Raw genomic sequence first — 19,226 nt, 5'->3', positions numbered from 1 at the left:
CTGTTGATTTCTATGGTATTGTCAAATTCCGCATACAGGATGACGTTGACTGTGTTCTCTGGGGGTAGTGCACTCGCAAACTGAATTTCCACACGAATCTGGCCGGATTTTATAGGGTGGAAATGTCCCTCGTCGCTGCCTTGGTTTGGAGTGAAATCAAAAGCCCACAAAACATAGCCTCCTGCATAATCCTCGTACGTAATACCGTGACTGGTGTTGGTTCCTAACTGTCCGGTAGCTTCGTACAGGGACAAGTACGATCTCAAATAATTCCTGTCACCGAACTTAGGCTCAAAAGGTCGGGTACACAAGGTCTTGCCGTCGCGACTGACTTCGATCTTGGACACATTGTAATGTTGAAACTCAAAAGGATTTTCGTTGTAGGCTCCGTTGAAGGCTGAATTCTTGACGATACCAAGGATTAAACGCTTGGGTAACTGTCCTTGGAACAGATGATCTTCGATCATGGATCGCTGTCCAGCAGGAATGGTGAACGTTTTCACTTCCACTCTTCGTATCGGATACTTGACAGTCGTTCTGCTCAACGTCTGACTGACGTCGTTTCCCACTTTAGGTAACACTTCCACACGACGCACGTAGAGTCTGGCTTCTTGAATGATAGTTTTGTAAGTGGCATCAGCAGCAGCCATTAAATGGAAAGAGGCACTGCTACGATTCAGTCTCAAGCGGATATCCACCCCGTTCAGCAAATATTTTTCTTGTAACCACATGTCTAGATGCAAGCGATCCATCAGTTCTAAACTACGACTTAGATGAATTTTCGTTCGTCGTTCTACAAATCCCGTTGTATTTTGAGCATCCCCAGCAACTGTAATGCTGTTGAACTTAGTCGCTTTGTCAGGTTTCCATACCACGCAGGCATCCAGATGAGTGTTCTTGGCTTCTTTTCCGTACGTCAAGAGATTTTCCAGGAAGGCCCTATAAGGGTAAGTATCCATGCTGCTGCTGACCAGTTTGTTATTCAAGTACAAGTCCACTTCGCTAAACAAGGAATGCATGAAATTATTGACGGGAGCTACTACATCATCATTGTCTATGTTAGCGTTGGGTGGTTCGATCACTTTCACTTTCAAGTACAAGTAACTCCTATTCAGATCGATGTAATCTTCGGGCCGTCCTTTGATTTCAAACTCGATGGGAGCGGAATCCGTCAAAGAGGAGACGGGATGAAATTCTACCCACTGGGATTCTTGCATCGTCATCATCGTGGGGGGCATGGCAAACAGATCCAGTTCCGACTTGGAACAGGCGCAAGACTCTCGGTGCATCATTTTTTCCGTGTCTCAAAACTTTAATAATCGAAAACGTCTAAGTCTCGAACGGTTCTTCTTTTCTTTTTCTTTCTCGCTTTAGACGTGTGAAGTCTGGTGAAAGGGTGTTTTCTTCGTCGTCTCTTTCTGCCTTGTCCTTGCTGAATGCCTGACTCGGTAGCGTGCAGGGCATTTATAGGTGTTTCTCGTCGGCCCAAAAGGTCTTTGCCCGTTTGCAGCAAGACATTTTTGCCTGCCCTCATGAAGGCTTCTTTAGGGTTTTGTTTGTCGATGATGACATTTTGGAGAAATTCTTTGCCTTGCGTCAGTGCCGCATCTTTCAAGGCGTGCAATCCGCGTGTCACCATCGGTTTCAAGACTGGGGCCACCGAACGAAAGGCCGATTTCAGCATATCTCCTAAACCGTGTCCTCGCTATCGAGCAACCCCTCGGTACGCTCGATACATGACTTACGAGTCGTGAGAGAACCGTTTTCGAAAATGGAGTTTCACCGTGACTTTTCCTTTGGTGAATGGAATATTTTGTCCCAGATCTCCTTTTATAGCAATGTTGACCGTGTCCAAATAAAACTTGCTGACGGGCAAATAGTGAGGATGTACAAATTCGCGGTGAACGTGGTAAGTGTTTCCACCTTCCTCGTCAGCGTTCGTGGCAGAATCCACTTTGAAAGGAATGACGCGCAGTAACGGCACAGAGGTGTGTCCCACCACGTTATACTCCACCACATCGGAGTACACAAACATCAAATTCAGTCCTTGGTTCAGTTCTACCGGGGCACGAAATAACTTGCTAAAAGACTCGTTGTCGTAAACGATTGGTAATTCCTTTTTCTTGATCATGACCATTCTCATGTCCATGTCTCCGCCCAACATGTCAAACAATTCAGGACAAAATAAAATGGACAGGATTTTACTCCCGTCAAATTTCATCAAGAAGCGACGAGTTGTTTTGTGGTATTCCATGGTGACACTTTTTTGACACTTTCCAAAGCTTTCAGAAACACGACATTAAACCTGGAGGCTATGGTGCTGACCAAATGTTGACCACTAAAATAATAGCCTGGAGGAATGAACAAGTGATAGGTGGAGTACTTTTGATTTTGTGTGCCAGGGGTTTTCTTTTCATATTTGCCATAGGTATCCAAGTACTGTTGCAATGGTTCGTCATGAACTTCCACATCAAAAAAATTTTGATTGGGAAGGACATTGAGGACATGGGTCGGGTGAATTATTTCTACTAAAGCCACTTCCCAATGGGCTTCGTGATCTAATGGGATGGCCTGAGGTAATTTGGCCGTGTAACAGCACAACGTGTTGTTGGGAAACACCTCCATGGAACTGTCACTGGGTAAGGTTAAGTAAAATTGGTTTTGGTGACTCATAATTCCAGAGTTCTGTGGCTGTCCGAGGGGTTACTGGACGTCAGAGGTGTGTCTCCGCCCAAAATGGGGTTCTGATTGTGGTTGTTATTGGAGTGGTGACTGACACTGGCACTGGACACAAGGTTCCCGTGGTTCCCGTTCGAAGAGAATTTCAGGGAGGGATTGGGAAGCAGGTAGCCGATGCAACTGCTCAATAAAATGGTCCACAATTGTTTGTCTCCTTGTTGCAAACTCAAATTGGCAATGGCTGCCCCGATGACACAATACACCACGAAGATTTGGCAGAAAAAGACGATTTGCGTTTTAGGTACACGTTTTCCGCACCACACCCACAAAGGTTGTTTTTGTAAATCTTGCAGAGAAGAACTGGGTGAAGGATTGGTAGCCGTAGTAGCTGCGTCTGTGTGAAAGGGCATGATGGTCACTTCTTTTTATAGTCGATGACTTGCGAAGCGTCGATCCAAGAATCAAAACTGGGCGGATATCCTTTCCAACGTACTTTGACTTCTTTGACACGTCGTTTGCCCACTTTACGGGTTCTGCGTTCGAGAATATTTTCGATGTCGTACATGTCGTCTTCTTTTTTGGTGACACGTTGTAACTCAGGCAAATAAAACGTTCCTTTGAGCACTTCTCCGTTCATGTCTTCCAATTTATAGACGGCAGGATGACGGCCATGCACTCGTCCAGTGACACGAAACAATTCGGTCGTCCAGTTAGGTAAGTAACCTTTGTCAAAAGGGCGTTTGGTTTTGCCAATGCGCACCCAATCTCCTACGGCCAACATTCCACTTTTCTTGGGGACAGCCCTCGTCGGGGACGTACCAAACAGACGCTCAAACACCAACACTTCGTTCTCGGGAGTCACTTCTTGCGAGGTACGTCCGATGCTTCGATGGTAAGATTGGTTGTACACTTGCACCAGGTGCGGTAAGATGTCGATGTACTTCAGAGTGTGGTGATGCGTAAAATATTTCCACATGCGTTCTTTCAAAGTGCGTTGAAAACGTTCCACGATGCTGGCTTTGGTTTCAGGATTCTCGGTGGTAAAAAAATGAATGTCACGTTTCTTTAATTCTTTTTGGAAAGCTTGGTTCAGAAATTCGGTACCTTTGTCCGTTTGCCATCGAAGAGGGTGAAGACCACATTGTTTCAACACTCGTTGCAGGGCTCGCACTAACTCGCTGCTCGATTTGGAAGTCAAGGGCACGACCCAGGCAAATTTGGAAAAGACGTCGATGACACAAAACAAATATTTGTAGCCACGATTGTAGCTGGCCAAATGAGAGACATCGGCTAAATCGGCTTGCCATTGATGATCGATGCCTCCCACTCGGGTGCGACTTCTGGCAAACTTGCGTCGAATGGGTTTGTGTAAAGTGTAGGTAGCTTGTTCTTGTAACCATCGTTGCACTTGAGGTAAACGGAGACTTTTCAGTCGCATTTTGGCAGCACGATACAATTTTTGAACTCCTGCGTAACCTGCAGGATGGGAGGGATCGTAGTAAATGCTGGCTAAGACTTTTTCCATTTTTTTGTGTTTGTGTGTTAATAAGACACCCACTCTTGGAGGATGCTACTCTTTTTCTCTTGGGGTATTTTCTTGGATTGCAATGCTTTGCGTGTGCGACCGGCAATAGGTGTTGAAGAGGAGGATGTCTGAGCGGGGGATATCGGTTCTTGTTTCACTTCTGTCTTCACTTCTGTCTTCACTTTCTTTTTCTCTTGTGATGAAGAAAGGGTGGTCATCATCTTTTTAATCCATCCAATTCTGGAGGTAGGTGGTGTTGTTAACTTGCGTACTTTTTCTGGTGAAGTTTGAAACCCTTCTTCTTCTTCTCCTTTTTCTGTCTTGGTCACTGGTAGTAGTGGTGGTGGTACTGGTGATGGTGCTGAACTTTTCATCAAGGTCTTAAAATCTTTCAGACTGGGTAGAGCTGTTTCGTCTGAGGCTTTTTGGTGAAAGAGTTGCAGTCGTTGCAAGAGTTGACCGTACTTTTGCGATTTTTCTGTTTCGGACAAATCTTGGCGATCCATCAAGGACTGCAATTCGTGTTGTAACTGGGACATCTCGCTCAAATTGGGATTGGGAGGTAAATGCGGGGTGCGTTGTTCTTGCCAACGATGGTATTCCATCCATCGTTTGTAAGGTACTAAAGCTAGTTTTCGTCCTTCCATGGGGTTGTCAGGGGTCGATTCTGAGATCTTGGGACTTCCGAGGGCCTTTTTATCTTGCTCCCACCAGTCCTTCCAACATGGTTCCCAAGACTCCTTTCAGTAAGGGACCTAACAAGAGGGGTAAAATGCCTCCACGTTGGACCAATATCTTCTTCTTTTGACGAATGGGAATTTTCTTTTGAACCATTTGACGCAGAACGTGACGATGTTTGCCTAAGCATTGCTTCTGGTGTTTGGACAAAGGGATCGTGCCTTTCAACACGTTCAAACAACATTCGCACACGGTATCGATGACCTCTTTGGAGGCTGATTGAATGAGTTTTTTTCGTAGAGGTGGAGAAGCTTTGGACATGACAGATAACATGTCCCCATGTTTGACTAAACGAGGAGGCAGTCCTTTTCTTTTCTTTCCTTTTGGCTGTTTAGAAGAGGAATGTTTTCTGGAGGGTGACATCTTTGAGTCTTCAGCACCAAAAACACTGATACCCCCGACTTGGTCACAGGCCTTTTTTATACTGGAACGCGTCGCCACTGATTGTCTTTACGTCGTATTAACTTCAGGACAGGCATGACACGTCGTGCAGGGGTACGTAACGGATTAAACGAGCCAGTTCTTGCTTGGACAAATCCAGTAAACTTTGTAACATGCCCGATCTTTCTTGAACTTTGATTTTGGGAGAAGGTACTTTGTGAGCAGCAGCCACTGCCACTAAATTGGAGGGTCCTGCCACTGGGGAAGTTCTTGGGGTCATCAACGGAGAAGTTCTTGGTGTGATCAACGTTTCCAAGTACTCTTCAGTTCTTGGTGTCATCAACGGAGAAGTGGATGAACGTGAGGCTGCCGGAGACGCAGTCACCGTCGTGGCAGGTCGTGGTTTGCGAGTGTAAGGTTGCGTCCTGGCCGAAGTGCCTCTCTTGCGACTAGTCTTTTGTGGACTTTTCTTTTTCTGGGGACTTTTTCTCTGTTTCTTTTTCTGGGGGCTTCTTTTCTTTTTCCGGGGTGGAGTCTGGTAAGAGGAGGGTCCTGCCACTGGAGAAGTTCTCCTTGGGGACCTGGTCTTTTTCATCTTCTTCTTGGAGCTTCGTTTGACTTTTTTCTTGGGGAGAAGTTTGGGGGCATTAGGATCCCATCTTAAGAGAGAGCGAATGATGACCCCTCCTAGAGTACCGCTCCCTACAGGTTTCAAAATGATTTGTTTTTTGGTTTGAGTGTCGATGCGGGGATCGGCCAGTTGGGTCAAAGCGACTTTGTTTCGATCAAAAAAGCGTTTGGTTTGATGAGGAATCTGAATGATTCCTTGGAGTAATTGACGTGCAGTCACCGTGAACCATCGTAAGACTTCTTTGAGACTAGCTTCTAAGACACGAGCTCGTATTTGTGGATTTTTTTCTCGACTGATGCCATACAAGGCACGAATCAATTTGACGGGAAGATGCGACTGAAGGGACGTCATGTTGACGTTGTGTGAGACAGACGAAAAGGGTCTGAGGTTTTTATAGATTTTTTTTTGTGGAGTGAAATTAAGTCGAGGACGGAGACGTGTACAGGACAGGCCCTCCGTCTTGGCACCAGTGGTGAAACAAGTGGGTACGAAATCGCAAATCATCGGGGGTCGTAGGTTTCAAATCGACGAGCAAATAGGCGTGTGGAGTTTGAGTGGCATCGTCGTACGCCTGAGTCAGCCAAGGCGTTCCTAACTGTTTGGCTAAGACTTGTACTTACGATTTATCTCGAGGGCTTTTAAACAAGACCACGTAATGCGCATTGAGACTGATGGTGCGATGGGCTTTACTTTGTTGAAACAAATTTGGGTGATGTAAACGACACTGGCATTACGGTGATGCCCTTTGCGCGTGAACCACAGTTTAATTTCTTCTTCGTCTTCTCCTAACATGTCGTCAAAAATGACCAAATGAGTTTGACGGGAGTCAGAGACGATGCCGTCGTCTTCTCTTGGAATGCCTTCCACAAACACGATGGAATCGCCTTGACTTTCTCGCAAGAGGCTGTACGCTGATTGCCACTCTTTGTAACACCACACGATCCGCTGAGGTGGCCGATCGATCAAATGATGTTTATGTTCGATCAAACGTTTGACGAATTCGGTTTTGCCTGAACCGCTAGGTCCAGCAATGAGCATGTTAAAAGGATGGCGAAGATACAAAGCCTCCCAACTGGCACGATCTAAGTGTTCGTCGATGACTTTGACAGTAGAGGAAGAGGGAGCAGAGACAGCAGAGGTAGCCATAGTGTTAGGAATGTCACTTGTGACACGAAAACAAACAAGACAAGAGTTTATATACTTTTTTCAGAACACGTTTATTGAATGTTTTAAACATGAATACGAAAGACAAAAATACATAAAAGCCAAAGGCTTAAGTACAAGGATAAAAGGCACATGATAACCATTAACGTGGAATAAAAACAAGTGTCTGTACAACATGTTTTGGGTAAAGTTCTGACCAGTTCTATAGGGGTAAGGTCACACAAGTGTCCTCCCGAAAGGGTCTTTCAGGCCTGTCCACGACAGTCCTGTCCTGGGTGACGGGTTCTTCTGGCACCGTCACTAACACAGGTTGAAAAGTAACTTTTTTCCTTGAACAACTCTCGTGCATACTGGGCCACTTCTTGGGTCCAAGCCTCAAAATCCCAATCTTTCCAGGCACGGACATCTGTCCAATGGGGGTGTAAGTCACAAGCTACACACACATCGTCATACACGTCTTGGGTAGCTAAAAGTTGACGAATCTTTTTTTCCCGTAGAGGTCGAGAAGTATCCAGATGAAACCGCAAGGCTTTGAGCAAAAGGAGTCTTTCGTGACCATTTAAGGCCATGGGGGTGTGGTAAGTACTGATCGTAAAGAGTCCACAAGGAATCGGCTGGTAAACGAAATTCTAGAAAACAAGTCACTAAGACACACACCACTTGTCGACCCAAATTGAATGGATACAGTTCTTGTAATAATCGATGGTAATGATTCACGGTTTGAATATGGTCATTGAGTTCCTTCCACGGAATCTGTTGGATTACATGCGATAAAAGTCGTGGCATGGCAGCCTGTTTTTATAGTCTATGTGTTTCGGAAACAATACACGTACTTTCTAGCCAGAGATCTTCGCTCTCAAGTGGGGAATTTAAATGTTGCATACTGTAACCGAAACGTCAGACTTCGTTTAGAAGTTTCCTCTTCCGCTAAGTAGATTCCACGTAAAATATGTCGGTAATCCTTTACCTTGTCTTCCTCAATGTGTTGTACTAGGTGAATCTCGAAGTAACCAAAATGATCAACACGTGGATCATCGGGGGCTTGGAAGTATTGAACAAGGTCTGACCACTGAAACAATTTCTGACGAATCAGTTCTCTTATACCATTCAGGTACCAGTGGTTAAAGATCTGGTGACGTAACGGATGCAATTGTTCTTTACGTTTGACTTGTATTTTGACCAGCTCTCGGTAAATGCGTTCTCTCAACTCCACAGGCAAAGCACGAATGTTCTCTTGTAAAGTATCCATAAACAGGTCATACTAAATCCTCTTTTGTCTGACAGAAGAAATGTACCGTTTGCACAGACATGGTTTTACTTCAGTGCCAAATTTAAATCGTTTAGTCACTAATTTACACATTACAATTCGTTCAGAAGTTTCCTCTTTCACTAAGTTGACATTGTGTAAAAGATGTCGGTAATTCGTTAACTCTTCCTCTGGAATTCGATGCAGTACGTTTACATTGTAGTAGATAGAATCGTCAATAACAAACCAATCCTTTTTAAAACCAGGGGGTTGTTGATCGATGTCTGTCCAATGGAACACTTTCAACTGAATCAGTCCTTTTATAGCATTCAGGTACCAGTGATTAAACATCTGGTGACGTAACGGATGCAATTGTTCTTTACGTTTGACTTGTATTTTGACCAGCTCTCGGTAAATGCGTTCTCTCAACTCCACAGGCAAAGCACGAATGTTCTCGTGTAAAGTATCCATGAACAGATTATGGTAAGTTACTTCAAGGTCTCGGTCCCACTAAGGGTAAGTAATGACAATTCGGTGACCATCGAGCATATTATACGTAGGCCAATCTTGCGGTTCCCAGTGGTGAAGTGACACACCGCAACTGAAGCACTTGACTTTATCTCCTTCGCCCAAGTAGAAAAATCCGGCTCTGGCTAATTCTTCGGGGGTCGGTCCTCCCAGATACTTAGGCCATTTTCCTTTGAACGATTGAAGACGGTTTTCAAAGTCGCAGTATTCAGACAAACGCACAGGAAACGTATATTCGTCTTTCACAGGTTCGTTTCGATGAGGGTTGAGTGACATGGGCAGGAGTTTGCTCAGGGCTGGATGACATCCGTAGGTGGGAAGACGTGAAGGTGAACATCCACCTTTAAAACGAAACCCAGTAAAATGTCCAAGAGGACGAGCGGCATCGCTTTCGCATCCCTCAGGTTTGACACGCACAGCATCCCTTTCCATGATAGGGGTAGTGAGAACAAAGTTCCCATGATGCTTTACGGCATCGCTAAGGTCACAACGTACAGCATCGTACCCATCGCAAGGCTCACAATCGCATTCCACTTCCGAAGCCCCACACTTGAATTGTGCCTGTCTAAACTTGTTTTGTGTTTCTCTGAAAGTATTCATCTTGTTCACTTGGTCTTGGTAGTCACAATGAACTATCGATCTTGCCTAGGGTTTCTTTTTATATACAGACCAATACCGACGTGTCCATACGGTAAGGTGAAATGATTGGGAAGTCTCACTCGCTTCTGGTACACGATTTGATAGACTTTTTCCAAGGGTCGACTGACGATGTGGTGAGGGGTAAACGTACAATCTTGTTCGGTTGATAGGTGGTCACTTTAAAGTGTTGATCTTTTATAGACTGCAAGGCTTCTTTCAGTACCCCAAAGTTGACCACTCGACTGGTACGATAATTCAGAGTCAATCCTATCACTTTGCACTGCGTGTGCACTTCTCCTTGTTTGTCCCGGTATTCGTAACCGTAATTTTTGGGACCACCACTGACGAAACTTAGAATCTTGTCGTCGGGATGTTCGTCTGTCCAGGCTCCTAAACGGTCTCCTTCGATGTCAGGGTGCTGTTGACTCGGGTGATGGATGTAAATGCAACTGTCCGTGTCAAAGTACAGGACGCGTTCACCTAACAGTTCTATAGCTTCGTACAATTTTAAGCGAGCATGGGCTGTCACGTAAGCCGCAATGATGACATTTCCAAAGGGGTCGTCTTGTACAAAGTCCAGATCTTCGTAATTGACCAAGATCAAATCCTCGCGAACGACGTCCACGTGTTTCATGTATTTGGGTTTGTCGTGAATCATCTGGAAGTAGCGGGAAGGTTCTGTCAAATATTCCGTCTTGGGTAAACACGGTCGTTGTGCCATTTTACCCCACAAGCAATTTAACATCACTTTGGCAAACGATCGCCTGCCTTCGTTTTTCTCGATGTGATCTAAAGTAATGCCTTCTTGTTCATAGTATTTCTCTTTGAATTTTATCTGGTCTTCGGGAGTGTGACACCAGGAAGGAGAGCCGCTGGCTTCTTGCTTCAGTTTCAAAAAGGCATCCACGTAGTCTGAGAAAATGCCTTTCTGACTGGGGTCACCCTTGTGGTATTGTTGTGTCTTGGGAAAGTGGCAAATTTCGTACACTTCTAACAGTTGGTATCCCATGTCCAGAGCTTTGAACAATTCTACGCTGAGCCAGGTTCCCGTCAAGGCCCGTTCTTCCTGGGTGTGCTGACAAGGTTGGTCTTGGTTGCACGTTTCGGCACAAGTACGGCACAAAGGAAACATCAGTTTGCCTTGGCAATGGTGAGGTAAGACGGGATGGTACAAATCCTTGGGAGGCAAAACTTTGCACTTGATCAGACCTTCGTATTGTCGAATGTTTTTCAGGTCGATGTGTTCCGTGAACAATTGTGGGTGCCCTGCAGGAAAGCGACAATATTTGCACACGTAGGGATACAGCGAACACACGTCCAAGTATTTGATTTCTTCTCCTTTCTCTTCGTCGGCTTGGTACAGCAAACAGGTGGCATTGGTCCTTCCTCCGTACAAACTATCCCTCGGGTTCAGCGGGTCCATGAACTGGTAACTTTCCACGAGGCGTTTAAACTCGGGATCGGTTTTCATACGGTGATCGTACTCGTGTTCCCACATTTCCACCACTTGGTATCCTTCCTGTTCTAACTTTTGGTGTCGCTGACAAGTGTCCTGGTACAAGTCTTCCATGGTTCGTTGTAAAAACTGATTTTTAGTGTCGCGGTCAGGGTAACAGACGCGACATCCGTGAAATAAGCAACCGTTAAACTCGTACACAATCTTGGGGTTTTCTAGGTCCCAGCCATCGACCGAATGCGTTCCGATGGTCTTTTCACCTCCTCCGTTGCGGGCATGCTGAATCCATTTGTCTTCCTTGTCGCACAAGTAATGTAACCAGCGTAGGGCTTTGACCGAGTATTGACGTTTGCCATAGTGGGTCGTTTGAGGACTGATGACAGCCACGGTGTTTTCAGGCATGAATCGTTGCCTGTACACTAAGGAACACGCTTTGGCAATGGTGCAAGCTTCTTTCAAAGGATCGACCCCTCCGTGTTTCATGAACAGTTCTCGAAATTTTCCACAGCAACGTCGTAAAATGTCCACGTCGGAACGACAATACTTTAACATTTCTTCCTGAAAGTCGAAAGGGTCCGAGGCGTGAGCCTGGTACCAAGCGTAGAAAGCTTCTCGTTGTTCGGTACTCATGTTGTCGGAGTCGTAATAATGAGCCTCAGGTAAATGAGGTAGAACGGCGTGTTGATTGGCTTCCGTATTGAAAAAGTGTGGAAAGTACCCTTTAGCCATTTCTGTCATTCCAAACGTTTTAGGCATTCGACTCAAAGGCATGGCCAAATAGTTCATCGAATCTTTAAACTGTACTTGTCCCACTTGCATGAAAATGATTTTGGCTCCGTTCAAAGTCACTCTAGGACGTTCGGTGCCATGTTCCGTATAGTATCTGAGAAGAAACTGTCCATCGTATCCGGAGAAATTGTGAGCCATCACCATGGCATGACGATGACAATCTCCGTAACGTTCGATGTCCTCTTGGCTCCACGTCTTGTCGATAGGGTCTAAGACCCATCGAGCGAAATCGGCTAGCGTGTTCGGTCCCCGAAAGATTTTTTCACGTCCTCCAGGAATTTTGCTGCAGTGAGGGGAATGACTGAAGATAGGTTCTTGAATGCACTTCTCGCACGCTCGATGAGCCACGCAGAAATTAGGAATGTGAATACCGGTCTCTTGCATGCATTCGAAATAAAAAAAATATGAAATTGCCTTTCTTCTTGTGACCGTCCTCTTTCTCTGGTGTGGGCTGGTATTTTTGCACGTAGCATTGGTGTTCCAAGTCCACGATGTGGTGACAAATGTGACATTTTTTCTTTCCTGAACATACGTGTGTCTTGGCACTGTTGGTACATAGGCCTTGTCGACACGTAGGGCACAGTCTCAGGAGTTGACAAGCACATTTATGCTGTGAACCTTGTGTCTTCAGATGTTGTTGGTAACAGACAGGGCTGACAAACGTACGCAGACAAGCAGGACAATGTACTGATTTTTGTCCTTCGCTCAGACAGGGTGGAGAGGCCAAACATCCTGAGCATTTCAATCCGCAATGTTTGTGTTGCTCTCGATTATTATAACCATGGTCACATTTCTCACAGTAATAACCGTATCCCAGGAATGCAGTGATACTGGTAATGGTATCGAAATGGTCATCGTGATAATAGACATGAATGTATTTTCCGTCCTTAAAGTCTTTCCCTCGAAACAACAGAGGTCCGCGCACTTCTTGAGGGTGCACTTTCAAGGTGTAGAATGGAGCTAGGACATCTTGCAATTTTTGCATCTCAGGAATGCCACAGGGTGTGTCTTTGGACAGTCCGGCTTGTTGCAACAGGAGTTCTGCTTCGTTTCGTTGTTTGGCTCGGTCGGATTGTTGAATAGTTTTCCAGGTTCTTTTCCATTCTACCGTGTCGTTCTTGTTCGCATAGGTTCGTCCCACCACGATGGCTCGGGCTAAACACATCTGGTCTTGAGAATTGTGAATTTGGACGAGACTCTTTATTGGTGCTGCGAAGGTCGTTCACCAATAACACCTTATTGCGTTGTCCGGTCCCTTGAGGAGGAGAGACGTGGGTCATGTCCAGTGTGGCTTTTCCATCGGTGATGTCAAACTGGTCATTAGATTGTTGCACGTGTTGAATCTTGTCCATGACTTTGGAAGCAGTCAATTCTGCGGGTCTCCTAAACTCGATCCAAACAGGGAATTTCAAACCGTCGTGTTGTATGGAAAGTCTCAAGCGATCGTCTTCTTTGGGTTGACATTGTCGCTTGAGTTCGGTGGGCAAAGAATCCCACACCCCAGTTATGAACCCTTCTGCTTTCTCTAACGGTACTTCAGCCTTGAAATCTTTAAACTTCACTGAGTATTTGTAAGCCGTGGTTCTAAATTTTCTAGAGGAGCGCTTTTCCGTCTCTCGAATGGAATAGTACTTTTCAGGGTTGACTAAGGGTGGTGAACTTTGTTTAGAGGGTTCGGATTCTGGTTCACTCATGTCCTCTTCAAAATCACTGGCATGAATTTGTGCCAAGACTTCAGCTCTGGTACGAGGCGATAGATCACGTTTCTGCCTCTTACTTTCTTCTTCTTTCTTCTCGAATGAATAGGATCGTTCCATCTTGAGTGAAAAACGTCAAATGACTCAAGTTTAAACACCATGGGCTAATTTATAGTCATGGCAGACCAGCGTATATAAAAGGGTGTGTGTCTTGTCCTTTCACTATTCATTTCACTCTCTAACCGAGCACAACGATGGAAGAGACTAGCCAAATCGAACGTTTCATCAGAGCTTTGCGAGGGGTCATTAGAAAATTCTCTTCAGACCAGCCGACGGACTACTCTCCTTCATTTCGAGATAAAAGTCAAGATACTTGCTATATCTGTCAGAAGAAAGGGCATTGGTCTTCAGAGTGTCCAGACCGTCAAAAAAGAAAAACAGGGGCTAGAAAAGACAAAAGTCAAGATACCTGTTATTATTGTCAAGAAAAAGGACATTGATCTCCAGATTGTCCAAAAAAGAAACAAGAGGAGTCAGAAGAAGAGAGGGATTCTTCAGAGGAAGAGAGGGATTCTTCTGAGGAAGAAAGAAGACAGGTGAAGAAAAAGAAACAGGAGAAAAAAAGAAGAAGGGAAGAAAGCGAGGAGGAGGAAGAAGAAGAGGAAAAGAGTGTGACGGTGAAAAAATTCAAAAAACAGAGAGACTAAACAAGGAGACAGAAGAAGTCAATGAACTTCTAATTAAAGTGTTCTGTTGTGAATTGTGAATTGGATTGTAACAATGGATAAAAGAATAAATTAATGATACAAGGTAAGTGTCTTTGAGTTGTGATTTCAAAATAAGAAGCTACACTCACGCACTCATACACAGACACGTACTATAAGGGTAAAATGGGTGGGTTTTTTTTTTTTGAGTTATTGGCAAATTGAAATTGTATTTCTTTTCGAGAAATGTGGGTGGCCCTGAAAAGGGCCTTTTTATTTTGATGTAGGGGTGAGTTTAAGCAATCAACTTTAACTGCCTTAAGCCTTTGCCACGGCCAAGGCCTACTTCTGGACTGCGTAATGTTGATGATGATGATTGGGTTGAAATCACTAAGGGTGGTACGGTAGGCTTAGTCACAGGGTTGACGTGTTTAGCTCGGGAAGGTCGTATTCTCTTCGGTCGTAATAAAGAAGTCTGATACATTTGTTTCAGACTTCTTAACTCCGCTAAAATGTCCAACAGTACCGTGACCGTTTGATTTTCACCCTCTTGTTTCTTTGCTGCTACTTCTTCTTCTTTTTTTTTCTTACCTCTTCTTCTTGCTGCTGTTGATGTAGGAGAAAAGCTTGTTCCGCTTCCTTTTGTCGTTGTATAAATTTCTCCAATTCTTCTTTCTGTCTCTGTCTAAAATTCTCCACGTGTGGTAATGAAGAAGGAGACGAAGGTTCCGGAACAAATTCTTGCGAGGTAAGAAAATCCACAAAATCCCAATTTACCTCTTCTGAAAGTAAGACCGGGTTCCCTTGGGCGGTCTCCACTGCTGATGCACCCCGGTTAATCGTTTTCTGAGTTTCCGTCATGTTGAATCACTGTCGCATAGATTGACTGCACACAGGCGCTAGCGAATCTATATAGACCACGTGACGTCACAGACTGCTCTCTTCGGATTGGATGAGGGCTGACTGAATTTTGTAACGCGTGTTTGGATTGGTCAATGAACTCAATCCATTTCAATCCTTCCTACCCCTATAAATAAGCGCAGTTCACTGCATTGATTCACTGTTCTCGGCGCCTCAAGATGTGGACCACAGTCGAATCATCCACCCTTGTGTCTTCAATGATGTTTAGGACGGACATGCTAATGTATGTCCGATCCAAGTGGACAGTTGTCCACAAGTCAGACACCAGTCTGTGGATACGTAGGATCTACGTAGAAAGACAAGGATGCCTCAAAAGAGTCCTGATTTACGGTCCTACAGTGAGACGCAGCCTAAGGACAAGAAGAAGTCCAATGCGGTGCCCCTTATGTTAATGGATACATTAACATAAACCCAAAGGCCCTTTTCAGGGCCACCCACATTTCTCGAAAAAAGATTGACTTTCCATTGCCTACCCCATTTTTTATATTTTTTTTTATAAAAAAAATAAAAAATCCCATGTTCAATTTTCCCTTCAGGCTATACAGTCCCACCCTGTTTAAATTCCTTTGACGCTATACAGTCCCATCATGTTCAATTTCCATTGTTCAATTCCCCTTGACGCTAAACAGTCCCACGATTTTTCGTCCATGTTAAATTTCCATATTCCCATGTTAATTTCCCTTGACGCTAAACAGTCCCAGGGTTTTTCGTCCATGTTAAATTTACATAGACGCTAAACAGTCCCAGGGTGGTTAATGTTAAATTTCCATTGACGCTAAACAGTCCCAGGTGGGTCTGTAATGCTAATTCCCATTGACGCTGAATCGTCCCCATTAACTACTCATGTCTATATCTCTATTGTATTAATGGTAATTCCCATTGACGCTAAAGTTTCACTACAAGTTTCCCCCAAGAATGTTTCTGATTCACGCCTGGCAATAAATTTAGAAGCTTATAAATAACATGTTGAAGAAAGAATAATTTATCCATCTTAAGTTTCGTGGTAGTCGCCGGTGGTTTTAGTAAAGAAAAAGGATAGAACAACGAGAGTTTGCATCGATTACTGTGCCTTGGACGAAGTGACTTCAAACGACATCTACGTTCTACTGCAGATCGACGAGTCGCTTGATTCGCTTTCAGAAACAACTTGTTTTTCGACCTTAGACCCCATTACTGAATATTGACAGGTAGAAATGGAGCCAGAGGATCGGTCGAAGACGGCATTCGCAACTAGACAAGGTTTATACTTGTTCATTGTTGTATAGTTCGGACTCTGTAACGCACCAGGGACATTCGAAAGACTGATGGAGATACTTCTGGTCTGGTTGGAGGCACGTTCGAAGTGGAGGTGGATCGTCTTCGATATGTCTCTAGCAGGTTGCTGGAAGCTGTTCAAAAAGTGTCGTTTGTTTGCAAAGGAGGTCAAGTACTTGGAACATATTGAGCCGAAGGAGGGGATACGTGCAGATCCAGAGAAAGTGTCAGCCGTGGTCGACTGGAGAACTGATACGTCGCAATCGTAGATTCCTAGGACTATGCTCATACTAACGCAGATTCATGAACGGATTTGCCGATATTGCAGGTAGCTTACACCGACTGACAGAAAAAGAGAGACCTTTTTTTCTGGAGTGAGAATTGTCAGTCTTCTTACGACGAGTTGAAAAGACGATTGATGTCCGTCCCGGTATTAGCTTTCCAAGACCCTTCAAAGCTTTAGTTCTTGACACAGACGCGAGCTACAGTGGACTTGGAGCCGTCTTGTCACAAATACACAAGAGGATTGTAGTCGATTGCTAACGAAAGCCGAAAGAAGATACTGCGCTCCAAGAAAGGAGCTTTGGCAGTCGTGTCGTGTTCTATCTTCGTGAAATATTTCAAGTATTACTGGTATGGAAGGCATTTATTTATCAGGACACATCACAGCTCCCTCGGGTGGTTACTGCATTTCTAGAATCCAGAAGTACAACTCGCTGTCATATTTGGGACACTGCCGGATACTGAAAATGGAAATCTTCACAGTCTTGTGATCGCCGACTACTTTACGAAATGGACTAAGATATTCCTAACGCCTTACCAAGAATCAATAGTCGTCGCAAAACTGATAATAGATAAAGTCATCGCACGTTTTGGTGAATTCTTTTGTGAAATATGTCGACTCCATGGAATCGAGAAAACTAGAATCAGTCCGTACAATGCGCAGCGCGACGGCATCGTAAAATGGATGGTACTGGAGAACATGCGATCTGCTTTCGTCGATGAACGACATAGAGACTGGGACGAGAACCTCCCGTCCTAGCGATGATATCCCACTTATCAGTGTATGATTGGAAAGGAAACTGATTTGCCTTAGTCGTTGTGTTTGGAAGACCACCCGATCAACGTTATAGAAGTTTGCATGAATAACTTCACACATTAGAACGAAAATTAGAAATTTCCTACAATTTCGCCAGAGATAACTTGCAAATGCAACATGCGCCAACATAAACTCTAGTATGATAGCAGAGCCAGATTTAATTGATTTCAGATAGGCGACCTTGTCTGGTTGTTTTGAACAAATAGAAAACTGGGGATTTCGCCGAAATGATAGACATGGTGATATCGGCCCTACCTAGTCCTTGACAAGTTGAGTGTCTTAAATTATAGAGTTAAATGTGACAGACACTGGAAGACATGATTCGCTTGAAAAGGTATCAGGAACGTAATGAAGTTGTTGACAGAGCTAGGCGATTTGACTCTTAAAAGTCGTAAAGTATTGCTGAAAATCAATGGAACGGCGACTTCGATGATACCAGTCTTGTTGTGTCTTACCACGTGGGCACCAGAACAGAAATTATCGCAGTGACGGTAGCGACAAGGTAGAGGGGATCAAGAACAGCTGATGTGCAACACAGGAAGCAGAAAAACTACCCAAGAAGCTGGATGAATTCAATATTGAATTTTCCTCAGCTTAAAATGAATTATTTTAAGATTCTGTTGAAGAATAAAAACACAAAAAGGAACTCCATCAAAGACAACAGCTATGAAGGGTTAACATTTAGATAATTATAGTATTTACACAACATCATGTGTAAATTTGAATTTGTTTTAATCAATAGATTCCAGTTATGAAACTCATAACTGACATAACCCTAAAATGGCATACATACCTGTATCAGGCAGTTTATGTACCAAATGATACTGAAACATAGCAGTTCTTGTTAGCTGCACATTTTACATGCCACTGCATACACAAAGATATTGACTGGTTTGATAAAAGGGACATAACTCCTTGAGTAACTGAGGTTCTAGGTAAACACTTGTTAGGCATAATATTATTATAAAATATTTTACATACCAAATGGCGTTAAGATGTATTGAATGGTTCATCTGCTATAGTGCCATATGCAAAACAGTATCAGGTGTTTAACTCAAAATACTACAATTAAAATCTTGAAATTATATGCAGGGGAAGGGGATTATATTTTATCAAAGCATTAAACACTGCCAAAGTTACGAGAGATACGAAAATGTGGTAGTCAGATGAATATGCAGAAAACAGGAGTACTTTAACTTGTAGGTCATATGGCTGCTAATTGTTTGATGTTATAGCAAGAGTAATATTACATTGGTCTCCTTGTTTCCTCTACAAGCCATCAAAGTTTGCTTCAGGTAAGTCATGAAATACGATCGTTATCTGCACAACATTAATCTTGTCGAAATTATCTTTTTGCTTCGACAAGAGTACCACCATGACAGGGGCCCTGAGTGGCCGAGTGGTCTAAAGCACTCTTCGTTACGGATCACTGCCATCTCACCTCTGTCTGTGGCGGTTCGAGTCTAGGATTCAGCCAATGTGGGTATGTGAGAAAGCTTGCCAGTAGCTTCTCGTGGGTCGGTGGTTCTTTCTGGGGTTTTCTCGGGTTCTTCCTCCACCATTAATACTGGCCGCCATGTATAGCCTATCGTGTGCTGAAAAATGGCGTCAAACCCCACAACAACAACAACAACCACCATGACAAACACACTGTAAGCCCAACTCACATTTAATAGTACCATATACTACCTGTAGTGGGAGCTGGTTGACTCTAAATATTATTGACTCACAGGTCTCAGTCACCCGATAATCAAGGCCTGCAGTCACATTAACTT

The sequence above is a fragment of the Sinohyriopsis cumingii genome, chromosome 18 (assembly GCF_028554795.1).
Source record: "Sinohyriopsis cumingii isolate HCF-2022 chromosome 18, ASM2855479v2, whole genome shotgun sequence".
Lineage (NCBI taxonomy): Eukaryota > Metazoa > Mollusca > Bivalvia > Unionida > Unionidae > Sinohyriopsis > Sinohyriopsis cumingii.
Note: the sequence above shows the minus strand (reverse complement) of the source record.